Genomic DNA, 13,901 nt, shown 5'->3' on the forward strand with positions numbered 1-13,901 from the left:
GATTATCCGTTGACAGACTGTGATCAACGGATGCTTCATTATGAACTTCAACGGATGATGCACTTTGTCTTTCAACGGATACTGCATTGCTCCTTTCAACGGAAGCTGAATTATGACTTTCAACGGATGCCGCATTCTGTGCATTATCCAAAGGTAGATTCTGAATTCTTCTTGAGATGCCTTCTTCATCATTCTCATCTTCACTATCATCACAATATATCTCAATGTTGTCAAATTTGAGTCCTTCATGATGTCCCTCATCTTTTAGTCCATCAATCTTTTTATCATCAAACAAAACATGCACAGATTCCATGACAATGTTGGTTCTTAGATTGTAGACCCTATATGATTTTCCAGCAGAATAACCAATAAATATTCCTTCATCAGCCTTTGTATCAAACTTTCCTTTGTGATCAGATTGATTCCTTAAGATGTAACATTTGCAACCAAAGACATGCAGAAAGTTTAAAGTTGGTTTTCTTCTCTTGAATAATTGATAGGGAGTCATGCCTTTTGCCTGATTGATTAGAGAAATATTCTGAGTGTAACATGCACAGTTAACAGCCTCAGCCCAAAAGTAAGTTGGGAGTTTTGACTCTTCAAGCATTATCCTTGCAACTTCAATTAGTGATCTGTTCTTCCTTTCCACCACACCATTTTGTTGTGGAGTCCTTGGAGCTGAGAACTCATGCATGATCCCATTTTCTTCACAGAACAACTTCATGGTTGAATTCTTGAACTCAGTTCCATTGTCACTCCTGATATTCCTTACTTTGAAATCAGGATGATTGTTGACTTGCTTGATATGATTGATAATGATTTCACTAGCTTCATCCTTTGATCCAAGAAAATAGACCCATGAAAACTTAGAGAAATCATCAACAATCACTAGGCAATATCTTTTCCTTGAAATTGACAATACATTGACTGGTCCAAAAAGATCCATGTGTAGCAGTTGTAATGGTTCATCAATTGCAGATTCAAGCTTCTTACTGAATGATACTTTCTTTTGCTTTTCTTTCTGACAAGCATCACACAGTCCATCCCTTGTGAATTCCACTAGAGGCATTCCTCTAACTAAATCCTTTTTGACTAGATCATTCATTGGCTTGAAATTCAAATGGGACAGCTTCTTGTGCCATAGCCAACTTTCAACTGCACTTGCTTTGCTGAAAAGACAAGTAATGGATTCTGCATCTGTAGAGTTGAAGTCAGCTAAGTACACATTCCCTTTTCTAACTCCAGTTAGAACCACTTTATTGTCCTTTTTACATGTGATAATACAGGCTTCAGAATTGAAGGAAACAGTATTCCCTCTGTCACATAGTTGACTGATGCTCAATAAGTTGTGTTTGAGACCATCAACCAATGCAACTTCATCAATGATGACATTTTCTTTTGAAATCAAGCCATATCCCATAGTGAATCCTTTGTTGTCATCTCCAAAGGTTATGCTAGGGCCAACTCTCTCCTTAAACTCTGTGAGCAGGGTGAAATCTCCTGTCATGTGTCTTGAACATCCATTGTCCAAGTACCATAGATTCCTTCTTTTTCCCTACACACAACAAAATCAATCAAGTTGATTTTGGTACCCAAGTTTCCTTGGGTCCAGCCTTGTTAGTCTTTTTCCTAGACTTCATTCCTCCTGCATCTTTTGACTTAGGTAGCTTTGGGTCAACCTTGATCTCAGATGTGGTTGGTTGAAGTGTAGGGTTAGTCACAGAATCACTAAGCACATTTGATTGAATTTGATAAGGCATGGATTGTGCAAACATGTTATTCCATATAGGCATATTGTATGACATTTGAGGCATACTAAATGCAGTAAAATAAGGATTATTAATATATGACATGTTTGTAAAATGTGCATGGGGATTCTGATGAGACATAACAGGCATAGCATGCAGAGGTGATATAGACATGTTAGTCATGGAGGGTTTTGAAGGTATGAGAGCATTTTTAACAGATTTGCAATTATCAGATAGGTGATTAACACTTTTACAATGCACACAGCTTTTTCTAGGAGCATACCTATCAGGTGTGTAATTGTTATGTTTGTTAATCCCTACCTTCCCATTTCTTTAATATTTTCTTTTAATTTCCTTCTTATCCTCAACCAACTTAAGCCTATTTTTCAGCTGATCCAAAGTCATGTGTCCTATATTCACCTTACTGGCATCTTTGGATGTGCTAGCTCCTTCTTTGACAAAGTTCTTGAGAGTTGAATCATTCTTCTTATTAAGGTTTTTATTTTTAAAATTACTTGCCTGTTTTAATTGATGAGCCTTCAACGGATGCTCCTTTTCTTCCTTCAACGGATAACTTTCATCATCCGTTGATTCCACATCCGTTGACAATCCATCAATTAATTCTAACTCTTTTTGTTCTTCTTCCAGGCATCCTCACAGAATGATTCAATTCCCTGAACCTTGGCAATTTGAACACTAACATCCCTAGATGTTTTCCAGGCCTTGATTACCTCTTGCTCACTTTCTAACTGTTTAGAAAGAATTTCTACTTTCTTAACAGCTTCTTCTAGTTCACTCTCAACAGTCAAGCATTTAAGTTTAATCTTTTCAAGCTCAATTACCTGATTCTCTAACACAGCATTCCTATCACTTAAAAACACATTATTCTCTTTGATCCTAGTGTTTTCTTTAGCTAGTGATTTAAGGGAAACACGCAAATGATATAATTCATTGGACATATCATTTATGGCTTCATTGCATTCATGTTTAGAAAGCTAAGAGAGATCAGTAGTAATTACCTGGTTGCTTGATGAACTAGTTTCATTTTCATCAGAATTAGCCATCAGGGCTAGGTTGACATATTCCACATCATCATCTTCATTGACCCCATCTGCTGCCCAATCATCTTGAGTGAGAAAAGCTCTTTCCTTTTGTTTAAGCAAATCAAAATACTTCTTTTTGTAATCAACTTGCTCAAATTTCTTTTTATCAGAGGTTGGCTTCCTACACTCACTTGAAAAGTGTCCACTAATGCCACAGTTGTAACATTTGAACTTTGATTTGTCCACCATGTTTTTGTCTGGCTTAGTGAATTTTGTATTTTTCCTGAACTTCATCTTTGCAAACCTTCTGGACAGAAAAGCCAGATGTTCATCAATATCATCAGAGTCATCCTGACTGGAATTGTCTTCATCCTCAGCTATTTGCTCTTTACCCTTGCTTGATTCTGATTTGCTTGTGCCAATTTTGAGACTTGGCATTGTCTTTTCCTCATTCATGGCTTCAACCTTCTCACTGTCAGCTACAAGTGCAACTGATCCTCCTTTTCTCTTTCCCTTTTCCAACAGCTCATCTTGCTCCATCTCAAGTTCATATGTCTTCAAAATTCCATATAATCTTTCAAGTGTGAAGTCCTTATAATCTTGAGAATTTCTTAGAGAAACAGTCATAGGCTTCCATTCCTTTGGTAGAGACCTTAAAAATTTTAAGTTGGAGTCCTTGACTTGGTACACTCTCCCATACAGCTTCAATCCATTCAACAGTTTCTGAAATCTGTTGAAGGTATCATTCAATGATTCTCCTTCTTCAAAGTGAAAATACTCATACTGTTGAATGAGAAGCTGCATTTTGTTTTCTCTAACTTGCTCAGTGCCTTCACAGATAAGCTGCACAGTATCCCAAATTTCCTTAGCAGTTTGGCTGTTGATGACATTGTCAAACATATCTTGATCCAGGCCATTAAACAGAATGTTCATGGCTTTCTTGTCCTTGTGGACCTCTTCAATATCTTCAACAGTCCATTCTGCCTTTGGCTTGGGAATAGACTGTCCAACAGCAACTGTTGCAGTAGCAGCTATTGCCACCTTGTGTGGGATGTGAGGACCATTCTCAATGCAGTTGATGTAGCTTTCATCTTGAGAGAGAAGATGTAAATGCATCTTCACCTTCCAGTGATGATAGTTATCTCTTTCCAGGATTGGAATCTTTACACCAATATCCTTCTTACTCATGATGTTAGCATAATAGATCTTTAAACTCTTTGTATGTTAAGAGCTAGCTCTGATACCAATTGTTATTCCCAATGGACTAACAATGAGATTTACAGAAGGGGGTTGAATGTAAATCTCAAAACTTTTTCAAGTTTTGAGCAGTTTCTAAGGCTAAGTGTTTTTGAGAACAAGTGTGTGAATTGCTTGAAGCTAATACAGACAGATATATATATTCAAACACAAATGTAAAGAACACAAAGAACTTAAAAACTTTTCTGGTGGATTTGTTGTTCCACCAGAGATGTGTTATTTCAGAAAATCTGTGATTCAAAGAATTAAATCACAGCTGCTTCCTAGTACAAACTAGATGATTTTCTCTCTGGATATTTCTAAACAGCTCAGGAAAAATTCTTATCTAATTACTAGCTGCTACTTGGTTTATATATCACCAAGTTTACAAGTGAAGACAAAACTGTAAAATATAATTAAAAAGATTCTTCACATGTTTCTTCTTCATTTCTATATCCAATGCAATCTGGGATAATCTGTGAATCTTTGAATACTTCATTGTTTGCATCAGAATAGAAATGCTGCATTTTCTTGATTCCTCCTAAAGGCTTCCACATTCCAGTTTGTCTCTGTCAACCCATGTGCCTCTGTCAGCTTGTGAATTGTCACTATCAACTGCTAATGAACTAAGCATCCGTTGAAGCTTTCATCCGTTGATGCCTTATCCGTTGAGGCTTTATCTGTTGAAGCTTTATCCGTTGATGCATTATCAGTTGAAGTCTTTATCCGTTGAAGCACTTATCCGTTGATGGATATTATCCATTGAAGCATTAGAGACATCCGTTGAAGCTTTGTTTCTTATCCGTTGAAGGTCTTCAATATCCGTTGATACTTCTTCACTTATATAAAATTACAAGGCATGAAATATTTACAATTAGCCCTCCTATTTGCATATCCATTAGTAGTCAACATGACTGATAATTTCCTACAACATCTAAGAATTACAACTTAAATCCAGAGAATGAAATGTGCTACAATACTAAACTTATTGCTAAGTAAAGCTACTCCTTCAACGGATAGCCAAGATGGTCTTATCCGTTGAGGCTATAAACACTAGATTTCTACTTAAGTGTTTTGTTTAACTTATCATCAAACTAATACACATATTCCTAACAAGAATCTTCAGTATCAGCATCTTGTGATAGAATAATTGTATGTGAAGCAATAGAAGATTCATCTGCAGTGACATCAACATCTAGTAGTAGAGTTATTGGCGGAGTTTGCTGAGTAAGTGGAGCTTCCAGATGCAAGACCATAGGCACATCCAAGTTGTTGATATCAATTTCAACACTTGTACCTGGGTTATCAGCATGTACTGGAGACTGTATTGGAGACACATGAGGTGTATGCATTTGAGTAGTTTCTGGCTCAGCACTTGGAAGAGATTCAACTATAGTAGGTTCTTGTGGGATCAAAGATTCCTGATCCCCTTCCACAGCTACTGCTTCCATTCCTTCTTCAGAGGTTGATTCTTCTACAGCCCTCCTTGCTCTTTGCTTTTTAAGTCTCTTAGCTAATGGAGAGACTCTGGGAGTTTAGCTTTCTAAGCCTTTTCAGGGGCCTAGAACTCCCAGTTTCTTGAGCTTTCTGAGAAGAGACCTTCTCAGCTACTTCAGCAACAGGTGCTGATGGTTGAAATATACTTCATCATCAGACTCATCTCTTAAAATCATCTTCCTTCTTTTCTGCTGTGACTGAGGTACTGTCTTAGTCCTCTTTGCTCTAGAAGAAGAAGGCTTCACTTGATTATGTGATGATGGTTGTGGTTTCTGTGTTTGGTTAGTGGTTGGTTCTGATGGTTGTTGTGTGTTGGTGGGTTGGACATCAGGATATAGCAATGAATAGGTATTAGAATCAGCATTTACTAGAGCTTGCTTTACTGATAAAGGAATTCTAAGGGGTCTCAAAACCTCCTTCTTGTTGTCAGCAGTTAAGATATCAGTTAAGCCCTTTTTGCTAACCTAAAAGGTTCTATGTGTTCACTTGCTAGTTGTGGTTCATCTGATGTACAGTAACTGTAAATTAACTGACAGAATCTAGCAAAGTAAACTACATTCCTGTCCTCTTTCATTCTATCTCCTATAAAACATAACACAGTCTTTGCATAATCAAAATGAGACTGGTTTAAGAGTGCATACCCAATTTGTTGTGTCAGAATAGGAATGACATCAAAATTTGAGCACTTGTTGGAAAACGTCTTCGTGATGCAATCGAAGAAGAAGCTTCATTCCCTTCGAATATATGGGCGATTGAGTTGACCCATCTTAGCTAAACTCTTTTTATACCCTAGATTAGCCATCATTTGTTGTAGCAAGGGCTCCTCCACAGCAGAACTGAATTGACAATTTTCAGGTAGGTGTAAAGCTTTTCGAGCTGTTGCCTGAGTAACAACGTACTCCACCTCCTTTGCTGTAAAAATGATGCTTGGAGTCCCATCCTTACCACCATCATCATAAAGTCCCGTTCGCCAGAACGTCAGAACTTGAGTTCCAGATAAAGTGGATGGCTGCGTCAAAGCGAACCCAATTTCACTATGAGATAAGAAATCCTGCATAAAATGAAGTTTCGAAGGAGCTTCAGTCTTAGTGATAATGGCAGCGTAGTTGTTGGGCACAAACTTTGCTCCATTAAAGATTATATCCTTGGGTGCCATTGAAAAATAAGTGAGAAATAAGAATGCCTGAAAGGTGTTTGGTAAAATTCCCGTGTAAAAACCGTCAGTGAATATAGAGAAAATAAGAGAAAAGAGAGAGAGAGTATTGAATACAAAAGTAGATAAAATATTTAAAATCTTTTCTCTCTTTTACTTATGCACGCCACTTGACAACAATTAAGACGAATTGGAACAGTCTTTACACCTGTCAGCCATGCAGTAGTTAAGACAATAGTTAATGGGCATGGGAAATAAGTAATGATTACTATACACATGCAGTTTTTTTTAAAAAAAACTGTTCCCACTAAACAAGTAATTATGACTGTCTTTATCTCACTTAAACCAATATTCTGATAAAATATAACCGTTCAAGTATTGACCCAAAAATAAATCAAGGAAATAAATACTGCCACGTAGCATCAGAACTTGACTATTATCAGAATTTAAAGGTCATCAGAATATGGCTCATGTACTCAAAAAGTGAACGTTTATTTCTGTAATCCTTCACACAAATACTGATATGGTTTCAGCAGAACTTAATCATCAGAACTTCCATCAGAACTTGTCCTCAGAATTTATGCAACTAACACTTAAACTGTTAATCTAAAATAACATTTATCACCACAGTAATTTTCATCATTCATATGGAGTGTAAGTGTGTGATTTAAGATAAATATCATACACAGAGTAAAGTCTAATTCACTTCATTATAACTTAGAAATAAGGCATAACTAAGAACTTTTCTCAAAATCTGTCATTAGTCTGAAGGCTACTATAGAATGAGTTCATGCATGAGTCCACCTCAACTGTTTTGTGCTCATTTTATGAATATTTTGAAATTCCTTTTTACAGTGGCTTCTCAGTGTAAGTGAGTCACGACTGCTTATCAGAATTTATGCTGTTATAAGAGTATTTCTCCAGTAATCAGAGAATGTGAAAAGTCACCAAGAAAATTTTATTTTGCTTTTCTAATGCATATTACTTAATACCAACAATGCACTTGGGTCTTCCCTTCCAAATATATTTTTCTCTAGATCTCAAAGGAGTACCTGATATTTTATTTTTTTTACTTTTTCTTTTGATAAGCGAGGCTTATCAGCACTTAGTACATCCATAAGATTTACCAACATCAGAACTTAACAGATATAAAGCATTATTCTAGTTTTTGACTTAGTAATAAGAAACACAAAGTAAACCTAACCAAGCTCAATATCAGAATTTGCTTATGTTAAAAGATTTCCACATAAACAATTACTTTAAACATGGGTTATTTAGTATATTAGAGACTACTAGGTCAACATCTAGCACATTTATCCTCATTGGATTGAATAGTCACAGAAACATTCATAATACTATCAGAGTTTAGAAATTCACATCAGACAACAATCAACACTTAGGTAAATTTCAATTTAAGCACAAATTACATAAAGATAGTAATATCTGTAAATACTGATCATAAAGTCTGATATATCAGAACATAATCTAAACAGATTTAAAAAGAACCTGAAACCATTCCAAGTTCATTTACCAATCTTGTAAAAGTAGCTTCACACAGTGGTTTTGTGAAGATATCTGCTAGTTGTTGATCTGTTGGAACAAAATGCAATTCCACTGTACCTTCCATCACATGTTCCCTTATGAAGTGGTACCTAATGCTGATGTGCTTTATCATTAAGTGCTGAACTGGATTACCTGTCATAGCAATAGCACTTTGATTATCATAGTAAATAGGGATTTTAGAAAATTCTAACCCATAATCCAGTAACTGATTCTTCATCCAAAGAATCTGTGCACAACAGCTTCCTGCAGCAATGTACTCTGCCTCTGCATTTGATGTGGAAATTGACTTTTGTTTCTTGCTAAACCAAGAAACTAATCTGCCTCCAAGAATTGGTAGCTTCCACTTGTGCTTTTCCTGCCAATTTTGCATCCTGCAAAATCTGCATCTGAGTAACCTATTATCTTAAAGTCTGATTCCCTAGGATACCATAATCCTAGATCAGTTGTACCCTTAAGGTACTTGAAAATTCTTTTCACAGCTGTTAAGTGAGGTTCTCTTGGATCTTCTTGAAATCTTGTACAAAGACAGGTGACATACATGATATCAGGTTTACTTGCAGTTAGATAGAGTAGTGAGCCAATCATACCTCTGTAATCAGTAATATCTACTGATGTACCAGTATCCTTATCCAATTTTGTTGCAGTGGCGATGGGAGTGGATGCACTTGAACAGTCTTGCATTCCAAATTTCTGGTATACTTAGATTGATAAATAAAAGTTCATTCTTCGTTCTGCTTGACTTGAAGACCCAGAAAATAGCTAAGTTCCCCCATCATACTCATTTGATATCTTGATTACATTAGCTTGGCAAACCGTTTACAAAGTCTGTCATTTGTAGATCCAAAAATGATATCATCAACATATATCTGTACCAAAAGTAAGTCATTTCCATGGTTGAGATATAATAAAGTTTTGTCAATAGTCCCTCTGTTAAATCCACTTTCCAGAAGAAACTGAGCTAATATCTCATACCATACTCTTGGATCTTGCTTAAGGCCATAAGGTGCTTTATCAAGTCTGTAGACATGATTAGGAAATTTTGAATCTACAAAACCTGGAGGTTGTTCAACTTATACTTCTTCCAATTCTCCATTAAGAAAAACACTTTGTACATCCATTTGAAAGACTTTAAACTTTTTGTGAGCAGCATAAGCCAGAAGTACCCTTATGGCTTTCAATCTAGCAACTGGTGCAAATGTTTCATCATAATCAATTCCCTCCTGTTGAGAATATCCTTTTTCAACCAGCCTTGCTTTATTTATTGTAATTATACAATCACTATCAGTTTTATTTCTGAACACCCACTTTGTACCAACAACAGATCTATTCTTTGGTCTTGGCACTAGGGTCTAGACTTTATTTCTTTCAAATTCATTTAACTCTTCCTGTATTGCTTGCACCCAATCAGCATCTTGAAGGGCTTCTTCCATAATCTTTGGTTCAGTCTGAGAAAGAAAAGAATGATAGAGACATTCATTTGATGTTGCTGTTCTAGTTCTAACACCTGCTTCAGGATTTCCAATAATCAAGTCAGGTGTATGTGCTTTAGTCCACTTTCTTGCAGATGGAAGGTGATCCCTAGAACTGGATGCTCCCCCATGATCCATGCTGTCTCCATCAATATTTTTTGATGCTCCCCCTGAAATTATGCTCTCTGAGTTGGATTCTTCAGAATTTGAGTTTTCAAAATTATCAGAACTTGGCCCATCAGAACTTGAAGAGCCTGTTCTAAGTTATGATGCTTCTTGAGATGTGGTTGGATCTTCAATATACTCCCCTACACAGGTGCATTTTCCTTAGGCGTAGTCACCACAGTTCCAATAACATCAGAGTTTAACCCACCAGAGTTTACAGTATCAGGATTTAGATTATCAGAATTTACAGAATCAGAATTTAAAACTTCATTCTCAAATCTCAGCTGATCATGATCATTGAAATCTTCAAGTCCAGTAATCTTCTTATCATCAAAAGAGACATTGATAGATTCCATGATAACCCTTGTTCTTAAATTGTAGACTCTGAAGGCTTTTGTGGAAAGTGGATATCCAACAAAAAATTCCTTCATCAACTTTTAGATCAGATTTGGATAGCTGTTCTGGATGAGTCTTAATAACAAAACACTTGCATCCAAATACATGAAAGTACTTCATATTTGGCTTCTTATTCTTCACCATCTCATATGGTGTCTTTCAATGCTTGTTGATAAGCGTTGCATTCTGAGTAAAATAAGCAGTCTGCACAGCTTCAGCCCAAAAGTAGGCTGGTAACTTTGCTTCATCAAGCATAGTTCGTGCAGCTTCAATAAGAGTTCCATTCTTTCTTTCAACAACTCCATTTTGTTGTGGAGTTCCAGGAGCAGAGAATTCCTGCTTTATTCCATGGTCTTGCAGAACTCTTCCATGATCAAATTCTTGAACTCAGTGCCATTATCACTTCTTATGATTTTTACAGAGACTTTGACCAATTTATCCAGTTGTTTGACATGATCAATCAAGATAGATGCAGTTTCACTTTTTGTGTGCAAGAAATACACCCATGTGTATCTGGTAAACTCATCTACTATGACCATAGCATATTTCTTCTTTGCAATAGACATGACATTTACTGGACCAAATAGATCAACATGTAGTAGGTGATAAGGCTCAAGAATTGAAGATTCAGTCTTGCTCTTGAATGAAGATTTTCTTTGTTTTGCCTTTTGACATGAATCACAAAGGCCATCAGGAGCAAATACTGATTTTGGCAGTCCTCTCACAAGATCTTTCTTGACTAGTTCATTTATATTGTTAAAATTTAAATGAGAGAGTTTCTTGTGCCAATCCCAGCTTTCTTCAATTGATGCTCTGCTTAACAGACAGATTGCAGAACCATCAGAACTTGTTGAAAGATTGGCTTCATAAATGTTACCATGCCTGTATCCCTTCAGAACAACTTTGCATGTAGATTTGCTTACAACTTCACAATGTTCTTCAATGAAATCCACATGATAACCTCTGTCACAGATTTGACTAACACTCAGCAAATTTTGTTTAAATCCTGAGACTAGAGCTACTTTTTCAATGATGACATTCCCAAGATTGATATTGCCATATCCCAGAGTTTTTCCCATGTTGCCATCTCCATAAGAAACTCCTGGGCCAGCTTTCTCCACAAAATCTGATAGCAGGGCTTTATTACCAGTCATATGTCCTGTACATCCACTTTCCAGAACTAGGATGTTTTTCTTGTTGCCCTGCAATCAAAAAAACCACTAATGATTAGTTTTAAGGACCCAGACTTGCTTGGATCCTTTGGCCTTATTAAGTTTGATAGTATTTGCAGCGGATTTAATTTCAGAGTTTATGCTAACATGCTATTTATCAGAATTTACAGTATCAGACTTTGCATCAGAACTTACACCAGAAGGAATAATGCTAAATTTCTTTAAAGAAGGTTTTATTTGATAATAATCATAGTACAAACTATGATATTCCTTACAAGTATAAATGGAATGTCATAAACTACCACAATGAAAATAAGGATTTTGTGGTTTAAACCTAACAGACTGGCTCTTAACTCCTGATTTAGGAGGTAAATAGTTTATATCCTTATTCTTCCTGCAAAAAGAAGAAAGATGGTTAGAATTTTCACAGTTATAGCATTTCTTTATAGGAGCATTAGGAACAGGCTTATAATTATTGCTTTTATTCATACCTTCCTTTCCATTCCTATTTTTCCTAGGTGGCTTTACCTTGTTTACATTCTTAATCTCTTTCAGCTTATGCTTAAGCTGCCTTTTTGTCATTAAGCCTATGTTGACTTCAGTTGGCTTATCCTATTTTAATTTGTCAGAAGTTGACTCTGCCTTAACTTCTGTCTCAGTATCTTTCATCTTTCAGAATCAGACTTTACAGTTTTAGCTACAAACTTAACAGGATTTACCATTGGCTTACCAGTTTGTCTAACAATAATTGGCTTAATTTGTTCAGTTCCTATTTCACTTTTATCATCTCCATAACCTAAGCCCTCTTTCCAGTTTCCACTACTTAGCAAATTCTGAGTTATTCTTCCAGAGTTAGTCCAAGTCCTGATAATCTCTCTTTTCTTTTCTAACTCAGTTTTTAGAGATTGATTCAATTTTAGCACTTCATCTCTAACATAAAAAGCATCACCTTTTTTTCTGAGGTTGATGGAACATAAATAACTCCTTTTCTAAATAGTCATTCCTTTTCTTAAAAGCCAGATTTTCAGAAGTTAACCTATCATATGTTAAAGTCTGATCTCTATAGCTAATGAATATGGTTTTAAGATAAGATCTCAACTCAGTAATATCATCAGTATGAAAAGCATAGATTGTTTGAGGTACCTTTAACTCAGCAACATCAGAACTGCTATCAGCATTTGCCATCAAGACATAGTTCACCTCATCTTCAGAATCTGAAATGTCTGTCCAGCTTTTCTTCTTTGTGATAAGTGCTTTTCCTTTGTCACCTTTTCCTTTCTTGCAATCAGGAGATATGTGGCCTTTCTTACCACAATTGTAGCATTTAACATTTGAGTAATCTCCTTTCTCAGACTTTCCTACTTTGCCTTCAGATTTTTTGAATCCCTTCTTATCAGAACTTCCACTTTTCCTGGAAAACTTCTTTCCCCTTCTGAGTTTCCTGTAGGCTATCTTTGTGATATTCTTCACCATAAGAGCACACAATCTCATCATCCCTTCATCAGCATCCATCTCAGATAGACTTTCAGTTTCTGAATCCCTATCATTATCAGAACTTGATGACTCAGTATCAGACTTTGTGATGAGAGCCTTTCCTTTGCCTTTCTTTGAGACAACCACTTTGGGGGATTCCTCCTCAGCCTTAAGAGCAACTGTCCTTGACTTTCTCCCATGTCTCTTGCTTCTTTGATCCATCTCAAGTTCATGAGTTTTGAGCATACCATAAATTTCATCAAGAGTAGTTTCATCAAGAGCATAGTTGTCTCTTATAGTAGTTGCCTTCAAATCTCAACTTTCAGGAAGAGCTAATAGGAATTTAAGATTAGAATCTTCAAGATCATATTCCTTATCCACCAGTGACAGATCATTCAAGAGTTTGCCAAATCTGTCATATAAACCAGTTAATGACTCATCAGGTTTTGAGTCAAAGTGCTCATACTCTTGAGTGAGTATAGTCCTCATGTTCTTCTTAATTGCATCAGTTCCCTGGCATCTTGTCTCTAAGGCATCCCATATCTCCTTTGCAGTCTTGCAGTTAATTACCCTGTTTGACATGACATTATCAATGCACTATGCAACAAATGCCTTTCCTTTGCATCCTTGGCAATATATGAGATATCTTCAGCTGTATACTCACTTTTCTCCTTTGGTACAGTCTTTGCTAGCTGATCTGCAACTACAACAGAGAGCTTGGTTGGCTTATGCGGTCCTTCATTATTTCTGTCAAGGTATTCTGGATCTGTAGCTTCCGGAAACATAGCCATCCTCACTTTCCATATGGGATATTCAGAAGGTCTCAGCATGGGAACCCTAATAGTCTCATATCGACTGTGGATTTGAGTCTTTGGAGTTTCTTCAGTTTTGGTGGGCTTGGTTGGAGTTTATTCTTCTTCAGACATGATTATTTTGGATCTTTACTGTATATGTGTTAACAGATTGGCTCTGATACCACTTGTTAG

Source organism: Apium graveolens, chromosome 10 (genome assembly GCF_009905375.1).
Source record: "Apium graveolens cultivar Ventura chromosome 10, ASM990537v1, whole genome shotgun sequence".
Taxonomy (NCBI): domain Eukaryota; kingdom Viridiplantae; phylum Streptophyta; class Magnoliopsida; order Apiales; family Apiaceae; genus Apium; species Apium graveolens.